The 5923-nt window shown below is 38.9% G+C and overlaps 1 pseudogene; it reads left to right on the top strand.

The window, feature by feature from the left end:
• Positions 1-911: 911 nt before the first annotated feature.
• On the top strand, positions 912-1794 carry LOC149231053 (serine/threonine-protein kinase ppk15-like; annotated as a pseudogene).
• Positions 1795-5923: the final 4129 nt, after the last annotated feature.

Genomic DNA, 5923 nt, shown 5'->3' with positions numbered 1-5923 from the left:
AGTCATAATGTTGAGGTACTCCAAAACAAAGCACCAATTCCCATTGAAGAAAAACAATTAGAAGAGGAAAAATATTCAGGTAACTTCCAAGAATCATGGATGAATGTTAAAGAAGAGAAGTTGTTGAAACCTGAGTTTGATGCAGGTCTATTACCCAATTCTATGAATGAAGATCACATCTCTGAAGAATTGCATGGCATGATATCAGAAAACCAAGGAAGACAAGATTACATTGAATCTTGGTTTAAGACGATTATTGGATCTCAGGATTCCATTCTTCAATATCTTTTGACATTATTCAAATCAATGTAGTTGGTTTCTCATATACCGGTACATATTAAAGAATATATTTTAAACATGAATATGAGTTTACTCATGATCTTGTTATGCAAATGGATGCATTGGAAATTCTCTTATACTTAAGAGAATGTTTCATTTCTTTTTCAATAGAATAAGACTAACAAATAAAACCAAGTTTTTGTGAATTTTTAGGGTAAAATTTGCAGTTTTGTGATGGAGTAAGAGCCACACATCTACTAACCCTTCGTAGGAAAATTGCAATAAAACAAACGATTGTGAACAAGGAGCACAAGAAATATCAGGAGTGATAATTTCAGGTATGAGATCGATTCTTTTCATGTTATGTTCTGCATCCAAATTTTTGAAGAGAGGAATCGACTAATAAAATCTTGGGTATACTCTCTTCCTGGGCTTCATGCGACTTGAAAGATCATAAAATCAAACTTAACAAGTTAGCTTTCGAATTTCAAAATAAAATGAAAAAAATTGACAGAAATTTAAATTCAAGATTGAAACGAATTTTTTTAGAATTTCAAATTTGTCTTTTCAAAAATGATTCAAAACTTGTCAAAATTCTACTCCATTTAAAAGAAAAACGTACACATAAATGAATGACTTTGAAAACAATGGATGTCTATTTGAAAATCTTAAAGAATAACAAGGGTTTTTTTTTTTATCAAAGCCTTGATGAAATTAAACTTCTTAAATTTGTAAACGATTATGACCCTGCTGATAAGTACCACATATTACGCCTCTATAATTACTTCCACTATCATGAAAACTTGTTCATTGTTTGTGAACTTTTGAAGGCAAACTTATACGAGTTCAACAAGTTTAATAGAGAGTCTGGAGGAGAGGTTTATTTTACTATGCCAAGAATACAGTCAATTGTTATTCAGTGTTTGGAGGCATTACAGTTCTTACATAATCTTGGTCTTATTCATTGTGATCTGAAGCCTGAGAACATTCTTGTGAAAAGCTACAATAGGTGTGAGGTGAAAAAAATCGATCTTGGTAGTAGTTGTTTTGAAACAGATCATCTTTTCCCATATGTATAGTCTCGATCCTATCGAGCACCAAAGGTTATACTTGGGCTTCCATATGATAAGAGGATAGATATATGGTCCCTCTGCTGCATCCTTGCAGAGATTTGTTCAGGCAATGTTCTTTTTCAAAATGAATCATCAACAACCCTGTTAGCTAGGATAATTGGAATAATTGGGCCAACAGAGGTGAAGATGCTTGATATGGGGCACGATACACACAAATATTTCACAAAAAGACTTGAGTTTTGAAGGATTTATTGATTTTTTTTCATATCTTCTTGAAATAAATCCAAAAAAATGGCCAACAGCAAGAGAGGCATTACAACATCCTTGCCTTTCCTATCCTTATGAGCCCATCTCATCACAAGCCTATATTCATGATTTGAATCTCTTCCTCAGGATATTTTTAAAGATTATTCAATGGTGGAATCTACCTAAATTTATCTAAAAGTGCTTGCTACATTGAGAATATTATTCCAACCAAAATATTGATTTTGTTCCCTGAGCATTTGGCCGAATGCGTAACATCTCTAAAACGTCATTCTAAAGCGCAGTTTGTGACCGAATGAAAATGAATATCAGGAAAATAAAACATGGGTTTTTCTTAGAACGGGGTGAATTATGTTTTTGATGAGTGATTTTCTCAAATGCGTAACCATTTAAGATATTTACAGGGTTCTTTGGAACCTTATTTTCCAGGTTGTGTGAGAAAAACGATTTTCAATTAAATGCAGAGACAATTGCGACCATGATGGAAGGAGAAAAATCAGTTTTCTCCTACAAAAAATCTGCCAAGAATCCGATATACCTGATATACAGGAGGTATATCCACCACAAAGATGGGTATCAAATCTCATTTTTTTTTATCTTGCTTCGGCACTTACCTGCAAACAAAAACATGTAATGTGAAAAAATTCCAAGATCCGTTTTTCAAGTGAAGAAAACAATTTCAAGTTGAAATAAACATTGCGTATGTTTACAATAAGCAACATGTGTTTGCAACGTGTTTATCGATTCGAAGAAAGATGGAGATCTCATAGTCCATTTGTTGATTAACTTTTGGATAAATTAACTTCGCCACTTTATAACACATGTGAAACCTTTGGCATAATGGTAATGTCTTGAGTTTGAAAGAGGAGTTCAAATCAAGTGGAGAAACTTAGTTTTTCATTCAACATTTTGACAACCATACACTAATCTTTCAGCAAAATGGTTGGATTAGTTAAAATTATTGCCGGAAATCCTGGAACGCAACTTGCTGGTTTAAATGAGTTTTGATATTTACAATTGTGTGAACTAATGCTTATATTTTCAAGTATCATTGTTAAGTTATGGTATGTTCTATGCTTATAACAGTTTACTTCTTTTTCTTATTATATTCCACCGATTAGCAATCACATGTACATAAAGTAAAGTGCAGATAGAACATTAAACGATTCACAGAAAACAAGCCAAGACAAGAGACACGAGATGTGGTGGCTAGCTAGGGACAAACCCCACAATGTGTGGGGAAACCCTTTGATCAAATATTCTTTTATATTCAATAATTTAGCAGAGAGAAATAGTACAATAAATCTGATTCATATCAGCAGTAGCAAACCCTAGATCAGTAGCATCAGCATTAGCGGCTTCATTATCAAACTAGGGCAGACCATATCTCACAAACCGACAGTCGGATTGACTTCATTCCACCACCAAAAGTTTCGGCTTCCAGAGGAGGTTCAGATGAACCTACAGCACAGTTCAGATGAGGAGATCTTCTAGGCCACGCAAGTCAATCTTTACTTCTGCAGTTGCAGCTTCAGTTTCAGCAATTTCCGGCTTCAAACTAGGGCAGTCGATATCTTGCAAACCGTTCGTTGGATTGACTTCATTTCACCACCAAAAGTTGTGGCTTTCAAAGGAGGTTCAGATGAACCTACAACGCAATTCCAAAGAGGAGATCTTCTAGGCCACGCAAGTCAATCTTTAGTTTTGCAGTTGCAACTTCAGTTTCAGCAGCTTCCAGCTTCACATGTGTGAGAGAGAGAAACCCATTTCAGCGCAGTAGAGAAGAGACTCATAGAGAGAGAGAGATGTGATGAGATGATTGAGTCCAAATGAGGAAAAGTCCTCTTATATTTATACACAACGTTGGTGGGTGAATAGATGCGACTGTTGGGCTTCTGAGCCTACATGAGTTGTAGGTCGGCTTGATAATAATTCCATAATCAAAATAAATTCATATCTCCATGAATACTTATCGGAATTGGATGATCTATATATCAATCCTACACCTCTCGACGAGAGGAATCTAATAAAAATATTATTAGCCATGAATAAGATGACCCACATGAAGTTTTTCCCTGGTTTCCAATTTTAACACTCCCTCTCAACCATGGAGAACTTCATTTGCAATCTGTCTATTGGTCGTTACTATTCATCCATCAAATGCACTGCCTTGTACAGCCTGACCCTTGCCCTGATCTGCTCTATTTTGCCTGTTCTGCTCTGCTCTTGCATTGTTCTGTTCTACTCTGCTTTTGTCCGAATTATGAAGAAGAAGAAATGATCGAGGATGTATCATACTGACTCAAAGTCAGTCTCAGAGTATGTACCACTGGTCCCAGACCAGTCTCAAACAACCCAAAGCCAGCATCATAGTGAGTACAACTCCAATGGTCCCAGACCAATATCATCCTCCACTGACTCAAAGTCAGTCTCAAAGTATGTACCACTGATCCCAGACCAGTCTCAACCGACCCGAAGTCAGCATCATAGTATGGTACAACTCCTACCACTGGTCCCAGACCAGTATCATTGATCCCAGATCAATGGAGGTCATCCTAGCGTAGGGAGTACGGTAGTTACAACGATGCGTCCATCGGTACTACTATGGTCCCTAACTTCATTTCCCGGCTCATTGATCAGATGAGAGGTACTTCCCATGAGTCCCAGACTGCATGGGTAGGATGCCTCGACAGGAGAACTAATCAATCCTATCCTCACAGGAGAACACATCAATCCTGCTACAATTGCCATGGAGAACACATCAATCCAGGCCTCACAGGAGAACACATCAATCCTGCTACAATTGCCATGGAGAACACATCAATCCAGGCTGCCATGGAGAACACATCAATCCAGGCCTCACAGGAGAACTAATCATCCTACTACACAGGAGAGTGAATCATCCGATTCCACAAGAGAGCGAATCATCTTGTCCCACAAGAGAGCGAATCATCTTGTTCCAGTGTGCACCACCAGGGGAGGGTGAGTCACCCTGTGGTCATATGTTGCTCCAGTAGGAACCGCAAGCCCTCAGAGCTCCCAGAGCTCAATGTATGCAACATGCAGGACCCTTGTACAAGGGTTTCTTGCCGACTCCAAGTCGTTTGGGAAAATCACAGATTAGATTTCCTCGGGGTTTTGACAAGGTGTATCAACCTGTACATCATCTTAATGTGATGGAGCTTCCTTGCTCATCGACTTACCATATCCCAGATGATGTCTGAATACGGGATTCCTCAATAATCGAATCCCACCTCTGGTTGTTATAGAGAATCACAGTGGTATCCAATGTAAATCCAAACAGCTCACTGGAGAGCTTTCGCAACCAGACTGCCTCACACGAGGTTATGCTAGCAACAATATATCCTGCTTCGGTAGTGCTCAAAGCCACCGACTTCTGCTTCCTGCTCATCCAGGATATCGAAGCAGATCCCAGGGTGAAACAGTACCCGGAAGTGCTCTTACGGTCCACCACACTGCCTGCCCAATCAACATCAGTATATCCAAGTAGTCTCACATCTCTGGTAGTGTATCTTAATCCATGAGAGATTGTGTCCTGAAGACATCTCAGAAGATTCCTGGCATCAATCCAGTGAGGCTCAACCAAATATGAGCTCACAATGCTAACTGCAAAACATATGTTCGGACGGAGGTTCACCAAGAATGTCAATGCGAATGAGTTTTTGAAACTCAGAGGCATTTCCCAAGTCTGGTCCGACATCACTACCATATAACTTCTAAAAATTAAGATCCTCGAGGTAGTCACAGGCTTGCATTTAATCATACCGAATCTTTCCAATATATTTACCACATATTTTCCTTGAGATAGGAAAATTTCCCTGGGCTTCTGCCACACTTCAAGTCCTTGGTCCTTCATTTCAAATTCAGAAGCCATCTCCCTCTTACATTTGTGAATGAGAGGGTTTGCACCTGTTAGAAAGAGGTCATCCACATACAACACCAGTATGAGAGGCTTGTCATCTTCAACCTTAAAGCAAAGGTTAGGGTCAGCTTCACTCCTAGTGAATCCTAGCTTCATCAAGTAGCTATCGATCCTCTCATACCATGCTCGGGGTGCTTGCTTCAGCCCATAGAGAGCTTTCTTCAACCTGCATACATGAGATTTTCGATCATAAATCTCAAATCCTTCGGGTTGCTCCACGTAGACCTCTTCTTTGATCGAGCCATGCAAGAACGCAGTCTTGACATCCATCTGATGTAGGTTCCATCCTTGTGAAGCGGCAAGGGCTATGATCGAGAGGATGGTCGTATATCTGGCAACAGGTGCAAATATCTCATCATAGTCT

This window comes from Pinus tabuliformis, chromosome J (genome assembly GCF_031772625.1).
Source record: "Pinus tabuliformis cultivar Carrire ecotype Pingquan chromosome J, CPIR1, whole genome shotgun sequence".
Classification (NCBI taxonomy): Eukaryota; Viridiplantae; Streptophyta; class Pinopsida; order Pinales; family Pinaceae; genus Pinus; species Pinus tabuliformis.
The sequence above is the reverse complement of the archived record's forward strand: the minus strand, read 5'-3'. Positions and strand labels throughout refer to the sequence as shown.